This window comes from Styela clava, chromosome 15 (assembly GCF_964204865.1).
Source record: "Styela clava chromosome 15, kaStyClav1.hap1.2, whole genome shotgun sequence".
Taxonomy (NCBI): domain Eukaryota; kingdom Metazoa; phylum Chordata; class Ascidiacea; order Stolidobranchia; family Styelidae; genus Styela; species Styela clava.
This window is the reverse complement of record NC_135264.1, coordinates 607662-624037: the sequence shown is the minus strand read 5'-3', so window position 1 is coordinate 624037 and position 16376 is coordinate 607662. Positions and strand designations below refer to the sequence as shown.

Sequence of the window (16376 nt, the reverse complement as noted above, 5' to 3'; positions counted from 1 at the left end):
TAACACGACCATACAACTGACTCGATTTTGTAAAGCGCACTCGCGTTTTCTAAATGTATGTAAGATTAAAGATTCTCGCGCTCGAGAAACACCTGCAACAAGACCGAACAACTCATAATATTCAATTAAAATAAATATCTAGACTAAAACTTTCTTGACGTGTTGAAAAGAATTTTTACAAAAATTTAAGTATGTTCAACAATTTATGTAGGAATTCTATTATAAAGATCTTTAAAAAAAGTATGTAATTTGTAATATTAGAGAAATTCTACCTCGCGCAGTTTCGACTACCACAGACTTAAGCCCACTACACGGCAAGAGTTTCAACTGCATTTAAACACCTTTATACAATTCTACATTCTATACTTGTCAGCAAACGTAGATAGACGAACAGCCAAATTAGATTCATTATGACGTCATACTAAATCGCAAACCGGCCTGAGAAACAAAGACGGATGAAATAATGATGCAAGATTAAATACCAAAAGGTACCAACGTTTAGGACCCACGCTATTGGCATTTTTCACAGCTTAGGATAACTTACAACATGCGTAAATAAATTTAGTCATTGAATCGTTGGGTAAAAAGAACTCGGCACAAACAATGTTAATGAGAGCAATCGCGATTTAGTAAGTGATAGCCTATCCTACAACTAATGCTGGCAATATAACACGTCCATAACACTGACACGTTTTCATTGTAAATTTGCTCAAAGCAAAGTCACGAGAACTTACTCAAAAGATGATCTCAAAGTTAGGATAACGACGACCACTAATTTCATTTTATTTATCGTCACCATCCAGAATTATTAAAAATTTGATGAAACAGAGTTTGCAATGTAAGAGGAATCGAACATTTTTCTTCAATATCAAGAAACGAGTATAGGTATCGTATTATTAAAGCGTATTATTGTTTTACTATGTTTCTTGATATAAACTTTTATGTGCGTCGGTAGGACAACTGAACAGACAAAAGTACTAAAAGCTGAAAGTGATTTTTTGCCGCAATTGGAACGAGTTTCAACCGCGTTTTGCAGGTTCAGGAATTGCCTCATTGCTGCTCACAGTCGTCGGTTGCGATCTTGTTTAGTCATAGATGCGCCTGTCGTAAAATATTTCTCCGAACCCGGACATGCAAATGAGAAATAGCAGATGACACGCAATATGAGCAGAGTTTAAAATCGTACTCCACAAAAGATTGTTCCAAATGTTCTCGGAGTCTCTAGTAAAGTGTGTCTGGTTTTTAAATAACCTCCACAGAGCAAAGTATTACTGAGGACAAACTTAGTCCCTCATTCAAAAATAAAGAAACCCAACATTGAGTAACTTTTATGTGAAACGTTTGGATTTTTTTTTCAAATCCTGCGTCAAAAAACAACCCCGCCACCGCTTTAACTTAAAGAAAGTATTTATTCAGTTAAGGTTTGGCTTGGGGTTATGAATGCTGATTACTCCGGAAATTAAAATTTCTAAATCAACCATAACCTTAACTTGATGAATGATTGCTAATTTGTTATTTTAAAACTTGGCGTGGTGTTTGTCTCAAATCTCACATTTTCCCATTAGTTTCAGGGTCTCGGTATAAAAGATTCAAATAATTTTGTGCTAACTGATGTCTTTCATTACACTAGTTCGTTAAGTGTAATAGTTTGAACATGTTATTTAGACACAGTTATGTTGAACGAGAGCTCCCCTATAAGGACTCAGTTCAGTTCTGAATCTGGTGACGTTACGCAGTCGACGAAAATCATCTGACGCAGTGTCCCATAGCAGTATTTCGACAGTGTTTCGATTAATCACTGTAATTAGCAAATTGATAGCAAGCAGCTCGGATGCATTGTCAGTGTCTAGCTTAATGTTCATTGTTAGTTAGAGTCTTCCGAGACGTTTCTGATGTTTAGTATTGGTTTTAGTATTCTCAATTTTGCAGTTAAAAATACCAATTTGGATTGAAGTTAGAATCGGGGTTGAATGCGAGATGCCCGATTGTAATTAAAATATAATTTTTGACTGCAGGTTAGGGCTGTATTATAGTTATACCTAGTAAATAACAGCTGCTTTTATATTTTAGACATGCAAGTTACATTGAGTTCACTTTGGATTAAACTTTATTGGATAGTGTCACCTGGGGATCTAAAACATGTGGTGTGTATCTAATCAGTCTCAAATAAAGTAATGTATATATAACTTTATGCATTTAGTTATGTGCTGATATTTGTAAATTTTAATTACCACTGTACACTACTGTAAGAATTGTTTGGATATCCGCATGTTATAATCAGTTTGTTCATTGTTTTCTGTAGGTTACGTTCGAGATGTCGATGTTCCTGATTTTGTTTCAAGTACCATCGTAATAATTGTTATGAAAGAATTAAACCGATTTCAAATTGGATTCAATTGCGGCAAAACTTTGAGGCACAGAAAGCGAGATGGGCACTTTATCGCTTTGAGTCGAGTTGCTTGAAAACTCAAATTTAGTTGACAATAAATCGATTTGGCTGGGAAAGGGCATGGGGCAAGTTGACAATGGTCTCCATTCACGTAAGCCAGGAAAGTAGAAGATTAACTCATTCTTAAATGTTATCAAAACAAGAAGAACCGTGTTCGCTCGCGATGTAATCAAGTGTGGATGAATGAGTGGGTAAGCTCATTACGGAGTATAATATAATTTTATAAAATGACGAGAGATTACTGACTATACGGAAAATAAAATCAAAAATAATTCTTATGTTGTGACTAGATTTCGGGACTACTTCAAATTGGAAAGTAATGCATTTGGAAAAATACCAATATCTGAGAGATACAGACATGATTTTTTTTAGTCAATAATTTGATTTTGAACAAAACATAACGTTCATATATGATTGCTTTTTAATGTGAATAAGAAGATTCTTTAAACATGGCTATTGTCGAAAATATCGTACGTCTCAAAAACTTACGTATGTCATTATTCTTCTCCAAATCTTCGTAGTCAGAATCTCCACGATTTAGTAAGTGATATAACTTATTCTAACAATATAACACAACCATACAACTGACTCGATTTTGTAGGAAAATTTGCTCAAAGCAAAGTCACGCGAAATTACTCAAAAGATCTTTGATCTCAATTTTGTTCACTTCATTAGCGTTTCAATAGTTACAAAATAGCCTAAATACAACAGCAAACTCACAATTCACTGAAATATTCTTGTTATCTTTTTCTCTTCTCTGAAACTGGTTTGACTTCTCCTCCTTTCAATCAATCAATCATTTATTCGTCGTCACAAAAACATCAAATGCACAAAAAATTGGTACAATAAATAAATATAATAATAATGATATTTGTGCGACAGGAGTCGCGAGGGACCCTATTAGGTCTTCAAGCAGCGACACCTAAAGCGCTGTTACTGGTTCAGTGTAAAAAAATAACTACATTTGCTACAAACATTGACTATGCAATAGTCGTTATGATGAACATATTTTGAATCATTGAAAAAATTCGCAGCAAACGCAACTTTACTAAAATCATATAATAGAGAAAAAAAAAGAAAAACAACTCAACTATAAATTTATAAAAAAGGCATATTTGAATAAATGTATATAAGTTACATAAAAGACAAACGACAAGCGAGGGGAAAATGGTTAGACCAAAGACAAAATTGTAAGTGACTAATTGAATAGAAGTTGGTAAGCTCTAATAAATCATAAAACGTTGATATGTATATATATATATATATATATATATATATATATATATATATACAATATGCTCCACAGTAAGTGGGCATAAAATTTACGAAAGAATGGTAGGCATATGCTTGCTCAATAAATTAAAATATAACGAATTTTGGCATTTTAGTGTAGAGGTTGCACCAAGGTTGGTAAAGTTAAAGTACCGGGTACTTTAGAAATAGACTTCTTACACCTATAGTTCCTCCGGCTTTTTGGGCAGCCATGGCGACAGTCTACAAACGCGACTACTGGGCTATGGACAGAAGATGGCGAATCATACTGAATACTCCAATCAATGGCTGATGGAAGAGAGATAATAACTAATATATTTACTTTTTAGATATAATTTGAAACCGTAATAGCCTAAAGATTTAATGGCACTTGGTAAGGCATTCCACAGTTTCACACCCGTGTATTTTATGGATTTCTGTGTCCTGCTTGATGAATATCTTGGGACATACCGGTAATATGAACTTGACGAAGCTGATCTAGTAGAGTATGAATGGATATTACTCTGCATTCTGAAAATTCCCGCGAATGCCATGGGAAGCTTGTTATCGAAGTACTGGTGCATGAGTTTCAGTATCTCAAATTCATGGATATGACCAAGCTTAATAATTCGACACCTGTGGTACAAAGGATCTAGTCTAGATCGGAAAGGTGCACTACATATGGCTCTAATTGCTTTGTTTTGCAAAACTTCTAATCTGTGGAGTAGAGTCGATGACGCACTACCCCAAGTTATAATGCCATACTGCAGATACGACTGGAAAAGAGAAAAATAAACCAATCGGAGAGCTGGCATGGTGAGGAATTTTCTTAGTTTAAATAATAAACCTGTTGCACTTGACAACTTTCCAGCAATGTAATTAATGTGTGATGTCCATTTCAATTGGTCATCAATGTGGATACCTAGGTATTTGTATGAGTTGACATTTTCAAGTGGAACCTTGTCAATATTAATTTGAAGCCGAATTTTATTTTTTTCATTTATCCTGGGCAGGGTTGTCCAAAACGAATCGAATATTCGAATGTATTCGAATAACTTTTCTGCTCTTTTTCGAATAATTCCGAATAGTAGCCACTTTTTGCCGTAAACGTGGTGTTTTGTTTTATGGGAATCTTCAAACGACTTTTTACGCTGTCTCACGTATTGTAATGACGATGAAATAGAATCGGCACTTTGATTGTTTATATTCTGTGCGACCGTACGTCGCATAGTGTTGCGACGCATTTGCACGTTTGCGTGGGTGGACATTGCCGACATTCGTCTACGAGGCTTTTAATTTACAAATTCATTTCCATTACGTCAAAAAATTGACAATTACCGTATTTCCGGGCAATAAGTCGCTTTTCTAGGGGGGCGTCTAATTGAGAAAGTATGTAGTTCTATGCGGCCTGTTTTTATTCGCATGAGTCTTCTCAAGCATGATTTGTGTAACCTTATATTTGGGTCTTAGGGTCTGCCAATCATGATATTTAATCGCAGACCGGTTATCGTTACTTTAATAAAGAGAAACACGGCCACCGAGATAAAGTGATTTGTGACCCTTTTCGTTTTGCCGATTCAGCAGAACACGACAGGGACAGGAAAACACAGCTGTGAAATAACCCGTGGACGTACAGTGTATTACTTATCACATTCCAAAATTATTTCAACATTCGGGTTAATAGGTTGTCCAAAATGATTGCTGTTTTACAACTTAAATTTACCACTCAATTGTTAAAAATACCGGTAGTTAATTTGGTAATATGATTCTACCAAACTAACATGATCTGGTTCTAAACATATAAAATCATTAGCGCATATCAGCATAACTGAACAACAGGGACACAATTTTTCTACCCGTCTTATTGGGGGCCTGTATGGAAAAACCCCTTTTTGGGTGCTAAAAATAGACATCGTCCTATTTGCCATGTGGACTTATTAGCCGGGAAATACGGTATTTATAGCCGTCATTGTTACGATATCCAATAAATTGTCACAAGTTGGAAAAACAAGTCGATTTATTAGAAAATAATTTCTGGCAAATAATTCTGATAACGATAGTTAAAAGTATCGATCCTTTACCAGGATGATTTTTTGCAATAAATAATCCAATCAATGACTGGTACCAGCATTTAAAATGTCATGCCGTATTAATTAAATTCTGTTCAATGTAACTCATGGTTGTATCGACAATCTGTGGACATAAAATGTGTGGTAAACTGACCGATATTATTAAATATTGATTCCCATTTTTATATTGATAAAATAATCGAAGTATTAATACCAAATACCACGGGTATTTGTGGACATGAAATACGTGGTAAACTGCCCAATTGTAATTAATTTCGGATTCGCATTTACAAAATAATAAAACTATCACAATTCTAAAATGCAACGCCGATCTGTGGCCTTAAAATGTGTGGTAAACTGCCCGATTTACAAAACATTTCAGTTATGATAATAGAATTAAATTAACGTATTATTACTCAAACATACAACGGCGATCTGCTGACTTATAATGTGTGGTAAAGTTCCCGAATATAATTAATTTTTGATTCGCATTTTTGTACTCACGAAAAAGTTGTCACAAGTCGGAAAAATAACTCAAATAATTTGGATGATGGTTGGTATTTAAAAGTATGAGCGTTTTACTAGGATGATTTTGTGTTACGCAAATATTCAAATCCATCATCGATACCACTATTGCCGTATTAATTTAATTCTGTTAACATGACTCGTGGTATATAAAATATATACTGCAATAATCTGCAAATATGAAATGCCTGGTAATATAGCTAGGTTGTAACTTGTAGATAGCAGTTATTCCATTGCTTATTATATGGAAATTCCTACATACATTTAGATAAGCTTCAATTTGTGGATTTTATTTTCGAAGTATTCGAAATTTCATATTCGAAAAAAATAATTTCGAATGTATTCGAAATAGTGAACTATTCGGTATTGGCCATCCCTGATCCTGGGACTAATTAATAAGATTCTTTTCTAAATTCTTTTCTAAAAGAATTTGTGTTTATTTTTCAAATGCTTCTCAGCTTGATAAAAGTCTGTCTTTTGCGCGTATCGCTGACTCCCTGGAATAAAAATAAAGCATTTACTGCATTGTTTTAACTAATTACTGCGTCATGAGGAACCTATTTCTAACATTTCAATGTGGACAAAGAAAACATAAAAGGCTTTTAAGCTAAAGCGCACTCGTGTTTCCTGAATGTATGTAAGATTAAAGATTCTCACGCTCGATAAATACCTGCAACAAGACCGAATACCTCATAATAATTAATTAAAATAAATATCTTGACTGAAACTTTTTCGATGTTAAACAATTTATGTAGGAATCCTATTATACAGATCTTTCAAAAATGATTGTAATATTAGAGAAATTCTACCTCGCGCAGTTTCGACTACCACAGACTTAAGCTCACTACACGGAAAGAGTTTCAACTGCATTTAAACACCTCAACACAATTCTACATTCTATACTTCAGCAAACGTAGATAGACGAACAGCAATCACGATTTAGTAAGTGATAGCCTATAACTAATGCTGGCAATATAACACGACAACAACACTGACACGTTTTCATTGTAAATTTGCTCAAAGCAAACTCACGAGAACTTACTCAAAAGATGATCTATCTCTAAGTTAAGCTAACGACGACCACTAATTTCATTTTACTTATTGTCACCATCAAGAATATTGAAGGGATAAATGGAATAGGTTTTCAGGTAGATCGATTTATGACAAGAGTTGATAGGAAAATATATCAAAGCACTTTAGAGTTGAGGCGTATGCCGTATATACGATAATATCGAAATATGGCTGGCAAGCAGGTCGAAACATTAGAAATATTGTATGAAAAAAATGCAGCGAAAATACTAAATGACTATCGAGGATAACTTTTTTTTTATTTTAACTTATTTTTTCTCTACCAATGAGAATATGTACCGCCACTCTTAACAGAAAAAAAGGATATTTGCCATTTCCACCCCCTCCATTGGGGTGTAGTGATGAATTTTCCATTTTATTTCGTTGCATAATTTTATATACACCGTGCTAATGCATTCAGAGTGTGTGTTACCAAACATTTTCTCCACTAAACTTGGTGGAAATGCATGAACGCGTCATACGTGATATCGAGGTGACTGTGACGATTTGAGAAGGCTGAACGCTATTGGCTGAAATCGTTTCGAATATTTTTATGCGCGGTGACTTGACTTGATCTTGTCAAGCTTTGTTCGCTAACGTTAAGTGACCAGTACTAGGCCTAGATAAGATGGGTGTCCTGAAGTACGCGCCGCAGGTACCTACTTATAGTTGGCCTGTCTCGACAATTTTGGAAATATCTAATTTCTAACCCCCACATGACTACGTCATCCGGAAATTACATCACTGCATCACCATCGCGTCATAGAGCTTTCTAAAGTATAGTTACGATCGTCCGAAATGGCATCTGTGCAGCGATCTCTCTTTTATCGCTGTATCGATACGGTATCGTTTCGACGACAAGAAATAGGCTAGCTTGCTCAATTTCGGATGATTGTCTGTGCAACCATTCGTATACTTTTGAGGGCCGTATTACGTCATTGCGACTTCGCAGTGATGTGATTTTTGGATGACGTAGTCATGTCTGCATGTGGGGGTTAGAAATTACATATGTAAATATTGTTGAGCCAGGCCAACTAGAAGTACTTGCGACGCATACTTCAGGAGACCCGATAAGACCATATAAATACAGAAATATAACGTTATCAGTAACTTATATTGCGAGTCTAACTTCTGAACTTCGTACCAGTAACGGGAGCTATCTCAACTAATCTTGATTTGCCAAACTTGCCAAAAAGATTCTGTACAGGCTATTGCTGTATTGGGCTTATTACTTATCGATCTTAAGATCGGTAAGTATATTGATAGGTATTTGTCTGTATGTCTGTCTGTGTGTGTGTCTGTTAGATGCACGCGATATCTCACGAAAGCGAGATTGAATCTGCTCCAGATTTTGCATGTGCATTCATCTTATCTCGGACCAGTAGCCTATTGATTTTGGGCGAATTATGTCGTATAATTAGCGAGTTATCAATCAATTATTGATATAGTGATCTAGATTTTTGTAAAGCGAGAGAATTTTGAAACCCGCCGAGTGTGTGTGTGCGATGCGCAGTGCGCAAGTTACAAGAGCGGATGAATCGAAACTGCAGTTTCTGTTTTGGGGATCCCCTAACTATCGATCGATAAGTCTTCGGTTTCCAACCGATATTCTCGTTTATCTGTTTGGTGAGTCGAGCGGGAACAATTTATTTTTCTTTCGTGCTTAACTTGGAATTACACAATTTTAACAGCTATCATACATTTTGTTAGTAGCCTACTAAGCACATAACTTTCTATTCAGGATGTTGATTTTCTTGAAAATGAAGATGATCACAGTATTGGGACTTACAAGTCTGCAAGTAGATAATAGCAGAGGAACTAAATGAGAGAAATATAGCAGGTGAGCAGTGCTGCAGTCAACAACTCATAATTGAGTCTTGTTATTTTATGCAATAAGAATATCGCCGGCCTAAGTCACAATTTCGAGTTTTGAGTAAAATGCAAAAAAACAATTTGTAATTTTTTTATTTTCGAATTCCTAAATATTCACACTTAGTAAATACCTGAGCTCTGGTTATTTTAGTGTGGATGAGAATATCTTTGTAATCGATATTTTTTGGCACTTCAGCTTCAATTCCTTCCAGCTTTTTTACCCCCATAAAGGATTTTTGGCCCATTCTGTTCTCAATAACTTCTGAATTTTTTGTATGGGATGCAAAGTAAAACAAGGTGACTTAGGCCTAAGTTGCACTGAATAATTTTTTAGGGATGTAAGTTTCGGACATTTCATTTCTGATGTTCATGCTCATCATACTGGAACTTAGGACTCTTTTTTTCCCCAATATTTTGGGGTTCTGAGCATTGGGGTTTTGAGCCATGCTCTACATTCTACAAGGTGGTGGTCTTGAAATCCTGAATTTCTCAATAATAAAAATTTAAGCTGGACTTCGGCCCATTCTGTTCTTAACTTCTACAAAATATTATAGTCCTAGGTCCAGCTGAAATTTTTATTATTCAGAAATTCAGGATTTCAAGACCATCATCCACTGTGTAGAGCATGGCTCAAAACCCCAAAATATTGAAAAAAGATGAATTTTCCAAAAATGTGACTTAGGCCCCTTCTGTTCTCATCCGGCGATATGCAAGTCTAATAATGGTATATGTTTTTAAATCTAGTGCGTTGTATTTGGGTGTAAAATACAGTAAAATAATGTCACCATCACAAATATATTGTTGAAAATAACTTTCTATTCAGGATGTTGATTTTCTTGAAAATGAAGATGATCACAGTATTGGAACTCACAAGTAGCTAATAGCAGAGAAACTAAATGGGAGAAATATAGCAGATGAGCAGTGAACAACTGATAGGTTGGTACATGTTTTTAAAATTAGTGCGCTGTATTTGGGTGTAAAATACAGTGCGAAAATGAATAAAATAATGTCACCATTACAAATATATTGTTGAAAATAACTTTCTATTTTTCTATAAATTTTTGACTCTATATAGCCTATATGTAGATGATATCACTCTATGCTTTAAAATCATGAAGAGTTGGAATCAATACTTATTACTTATGTCTAGCCCTAGTGGATTGGGATATACCTTAGTTTAGTGAAATTCGTCTATTTCAATATGACCTTGGTAAGTAGACAAACTGGAAAAATAGCTAGTCTGTGTTGTTCAGCACTTTTATAAATTACTATCATAAATTACTTGTCCAGCACAAGGACTCCAATTCAGTTGGAAACATTTGTATTGAATATGTTCGAAGTTAACATGCGACCGTTTTTCTACTGCGAAAGACATACTCATCTAATCTCTTTTTTTGTATTTTTAGATTGTAAGTCCATTCCAATGATGAACTCTGGATCATCACTAGATCACAGTTCGAATGGAAGCTTTAATTACACAAAAGCAATGGCAGTGGCCAGTGATGGACTCTTTGTTACAGGATTTTCAATCTACAAATACCAGGTAGCAGAAAAGCTTGACATTCATCACACAGGCCTACTGCTCCTTCCAAATGAAGAATTCCCATTCAAAAAACAAAAAAGGCGTAACTTGACTTTCTCATTACGACTGTATTTATTTGCGACCTTTAGTAGTCAATTTCGCCAAATATTTACTGTTTTAATAAATTTAACACTACTGTAAGATTTGTTTGGATATCCGCATGTTATAATCTGTTTGTTCATTGTTTTCTGTAGGTTACAATCGAGATGTCGATGTTCCTGATTTTGTTTCAATTGTTTCAAGTACCATCGTATTAATTGTTATGAAAGAATTAAACCGATTTCAGATTGGATTCAATTGCGGCAAAACTTTGAGGCACAGAAAGCGAGATGGGCACTTTATCGCTTTGAGTCGAGTTGCATGAAAACTGAATATAGTTGACAATAAATCGATTTGGCTGGGACAGGGCATGGGGCACGTTGACAATAGACTCCATTCACGTAAGCCAGGAAAGTAGAAGGTAAACTTATTCTTAAATGTTATCAAAACAAGAAAACCGTGTTCGCTCGCGATGTAATCAAGTGTGGATGAATGAGTGAGTAAGCTCATTTCGGAGTATAATATAATTTCATAAAATGACGAGAAGATTACTGACTATATGGAAAATAAAATTCTTATGTTGTGACTAGATTTCGGGACTACTTCAAATTGGCGAGTAATGCATTTGGAAAAATACCGGCATCTGAAACTACAGACATGAGTATTTTTAGTCAATAATTTGATTTTGAACAAAACATAACGTTCATATATGATTGCTTTTTAATGTGAATAAGAAGATTCTTTAAACAGGAATATTGTCGAAAATATCGTACGCATGTCATTATTCTTCTCCAAATCTTTGTAGTCAGAATCTCCTCTTCCATCAATGAATTGAAACACCGTTATACAAATCTACATTCTACGTTGGTCAGCATACATATTTAGACGAGCAGGAAATCGCTTGTATCAGTTTTTATTGCAATCAAATTATAAGTCTTTAAAACAATGTTTATGTTCATTATGACGTCATATTGGATCGGCTTGGTAAACAAGGAATGGTACAGTAATAATGAAAATTTAAATACCAAAAAAGTACCAACGTATAGCACGTATACGCTTTTGACATTTTTCATAGCTGAGGGTGACTTGAGACATGCGTAAATAAATTAAGTCAATGAACCATTGGGTTGAAAGGAAATTGGCACAATGAATGTCAATAACAGCAATTGCGATTTAGTAAGTGATAGCCTATAATTAATGCTGATAATATAAAACGACCACAACACTGAGGCGTTTCAATTGGAAATTTGCTCAAAGTCACGAAAACTCAAAGTGAAGCTACCGACGACTACTAATATAGCAATAGATACTGACACTATGTATATATAGAGAATAATGGTAATGCGCGTTAGTAAATATCAACTGACGCAGTTCCTGTTGATTTGATTGAGAAATAACTATGAGGTATTGAATTCCAAATAGCTGAATCTCGTTGAAGAAAATCTCGAAGCATAGAATATTTTGTCTGGTATTTCACTGACTGTAAACGGGTGAGAATTCACAGTAAACCGAACTTGACGATAAAAATTGTTAGACTTCCCAATGCATAACGCGAATCTATGGTTGTGACAATTTCTGTTTACTTATTGATAATTCGATTTTGAGCAAAAAATTACGTTGATATGTGAATCAGAAGGTTTCTCAACAGCGTTATATCCGAAAAAAATATTACATCTCAAAAACTTAAAATTTCTCCTAAATCTTTGTAGTCAGAATCTCCTCTTCTATCAATGAATTGAAACACCTTCATACGATTATACACTCTACATTGGTCAGCAAACGGCAAGTATTCGTCTGTATCGGTTTCTTTCAACATTCAAATTATTACTCCATAAATAATGTTTCTATTCATTTTGACGTCATACTGAACCGATGGCCGCCTGGTGAACAAAGAAGGATAAAATGATTACAAAAGTTTAAATATCAAAAAAGTACAGACATTTAGGACCTTTGAAATGTCAATGACAGCGAACGCGATTCAGCAAGTGATATAACTGATTCTAACAATATAACACGACCATACAACTGACTCGATTTTGTAGGAAAAATTGCTCCAAGCAAAGTCACGCGAAATTACTCAAAAGATCTTTGATCTCAATTTTGTTTACTTCATTAGCGTTTCAATAGTTACAAAATAGTCTAAATGCAACAGCAAACTCACAATTCACTGAAATATTCTTGTTATCTTTTTCTCTTCTCTGAAACTGGTTTGACTTCTTCTCTTTTCTAAAAGAATTTGTGTTTATTTTTCAAATGCTTCTCAGCTTAATAAAATTCTGTCTTTTGCGCGTATCGCTGACTCCCTGGAATAAAAATAAAGCATTTACTGCATTGTTTTAACTAATTACTGCGTCATGAGGAACCTATTTCTAACATTTCAATGTGGACAAAGAAAACATAAAAGGCTTTTAAGCTAATGCGCACTCGTGTTTCCTGAATGTATGAAAGATTAAAGATTCTCACGCTCGATAAACAACCTGCAACAAGACCGAATACCTCATAATAATTAATTAAAAAAAATATCTTGACTGAAACTTTTTCGATGTTAAACAATTTATGTAGGAATCCTATTATACAGATCTTTCAAAAATGATTGTAATATTAGAGAAATTCTACCTCGCGCAGTTTCGACTACCACAGACTTAAGCTCACTAAACGGCAAGAGTTTCAACTGCATTTAAACACCTCTACACAATTCTACATTCTACACTTCAGCAAACGTAGATAGACGAACAGCAATCACGATTTAGTAAGTGATAGCCTATAACTAATGCTGGCAATATAACACGACAACAACACTGACACGTTTTCATTGTAAATTTGCTCAAAGCAAACTCACGAGAACTTACTCAAAAGATGATCTATCTCTAAGTTAAGCTAACGACGACCACTAATTTCTTTTTACTTATTGTCACCATCAAGAATATTAAAGGGATAAGATAAATGGAATAGGTTTTCAGGTAGATCGATTTATGACAAGAGTTGATAGGAAAATATATCAAAGCACTTTAGAGTTGAGGCGTATGCGTATATACGATATTATCGAATAATTGCTGGCAAGCAGGTCGAATCATTAGAAATATTGTATGAAGAAAATGCAGCGAAAATACTGAATGACTATCGAGGATAACTTTTTTTTTTTTTCAACCTATTTTTTCTCTACCAATGAGAATATGTACCGACCTTTTATTACCCAAACTTTATCTGAGATATGACTTGAAATTGATAGCTGAAAAACGGGACAACGCGCCAACAAATACTGCATGAAAAAATCACATAGCCAGTATTTAATAAGTTACTGTTAGCATAGCTTATTGACAGAAATAGACCGTTTCTAAACTTTTTGCATTTGAAATGATTCATTTTTTCAATACTTGAGATCATTTGGCATTAGTTAAAATTATATAAATGTACAAAATCGCGTTCGCAGCACCTCGTTCGTGTTAAAAAATTGATGAAACGAAATTTGCAATGAAATAAGAGTCAATATCAAGAAACAAGTATAACTATCGCAATATTAAAGCGTATTAGTGTTTTACTATGTTTCTTGATATAAACTTTTATGTGCGTCGGTAGGTCAACTGAACAGATGAAAGTACTGAAAGCTGAAAGTGATTGTTTGCAATCGCTGAAGACTTGAGCACACCGCACGGCACAGGTTTTAACTGCGTTTTGCAGGTTCAGGAATTGCCTCATTGCTGCTCACAGTCGTCGGTTGCGGTCACGTTTAGTCGTAGATGCGCCTGTCGTAAAATATTTCTCCGAACCCGGACATGCAAATGAGAAATAGCAGGTGACACGCAATAAGAGCAGAGTTTAAAATCGTACTCCTCGAGACATTGTTCCAAATGTTCTCGGAGTCTCTAGTAAAGTCTGTCTGGTTTTTAATTAACCTCCACAGAGAAAAGTATTCGTCAGGGCAAACTTAGTCCCTGATTCAAAAACAAAGAAACCCAACATTGAGTAACTTTTATGTGAAACGTTTGGATCTTTTCTACAAATCCTGCGTCAAAAAACAACCAAGTATTTCGACAGTGTTTTGATTAATCACTGTAATTAGCAAATTGATAGCAAGCAGCTCGGATGCAATGTCACTGTCTAGCTTAATGTTCATTGTTAGTTAGAGTCTTCGGAGACGTTTATGATGTTGAGTATTGATTTTAGTATTCTCAATTTTGCGGTTAGAAATACCTATTTGGATTGAAGTTAGAATCGGGGTTGAATGCGAGATGCCCGATTGTAATTAAAATATAATTTTGACTGCAGGTTAGGGCTGTATTATAGTTATACTAAGTAAATAACAGCTGCTTTTATATTTTAGACATGCAAGTTACATTGAGTTCACTTTGGATTAAACTTTATTGGATAGTGTCACCTGGGGATCTAAAACATGTGGTATGTATCTAATCAGTCTCGAATAAAGTAAAGTATATATAATTTTATGGATTTAGTTATCTGCTTATATTTGTAAATTTTAATTGCCACTGTACACCACTGTAAGATTTGTTTAGATATCCGCATGTTATATTCAGTTTTTTCATTATTTTCTGTAGATCAGGTTCGAGATGTCGATGTTCCGGATTTTGTTTCAAGTACCATCGTAATAATTGTTATGAAAGAATTAAACCGATTTCAAATTGGATTCAATTGCGGCAAAACTTTGAGGCACAGAAAGCAAGATGGGCACTTTATCGCTTTGAGTCGAGTTGCTTGAAAACTCAATTTAGTTGACAATAAATCGATTTGGCTGGGACAGGGCATGGGGCACCTTGACAATGGTCTCCATTCACGTAAGCCAGGAAAGTAGAATATTAACTCATTCTTAAATCTTATCAAAACAAGAAGAACCATGTTCGCTCGCGATGTAATCAAGTGTGGATGAATAAGTGAGTGAGCTCATTACGGAGTATAATATGATTTCATAAAATGACGAGAAGATTACTGACTATACGGAAAATAAAATCAAAAATAATTCTAATGTTGTGACTAGATTTCGGGACTACTTCAAATAGGAGAGTAATGCATTTGGAAAAATACCAGTATCTGAAACCTACAGACATGAGTATTTTTAGTCAATAATTTGATTTTGAACAAAACATAACGTTCATATATGATTGCTTTTCAAAGAAAATAAGAAGATTCTTTAAACAGGAATATTGTCGAAAATATCGTACGTCTCAACAACTTACGCATGTCATTATTCTTCTCCAAATCTTTGTAGTCAGAATCTCCTCTTCCATCAATGAATTGAAACACCGTTATACAAATCTACATTCTACGTTGGACAGCATACATAGATAGACGAGCAGGGAATCGCCTGTGTCGCTTTTTATCTGCAATCAAATTATAAGTCTATAAAACAATGTTTATGCTCATTATGGCGTCATATTGGACCGGATTGGTAAACAAGGAATGGTACAGTAATGATGAAAATTTAATTACCAAAAAAGTACCAACGTATAGCACGTATACGCTTTTGACATTTTTTACAGCTGAGGATGACTTGAGACATGCGTAAATA

The 16376-nt window shown here is 34.7% G+C and overlaps 1 long non-coding RNA gene across 2 annotated transcripts; it reads left to right on the top strand.

Moving 5' to 3' along the window:
* Window positions 1–6970: 6970 nt before the first annotated feature.
* Window positions 6971–10798, top strand: LOC144411838 (uncharacterized). 2 transcript variants are annotated; one of them, XR_013468910.1, is made up of 4 exons: window positions 6971–7236; window positions 9104–9202; window positions 10058–10170; window positions 10641–10798. It is a non-coding gene; the product is annotated as an uncharacterized LOC144411838 (long non-coding RNA). The 2 variants fall into 2 exon arrangements; XR_013468909.1 differs by lacking the exon at window positions 6971–7236 and having other exon boundaries at window positions 7746–9202.
* Window positions 10799–16376: the final 5578 nt, after the last annotated feature.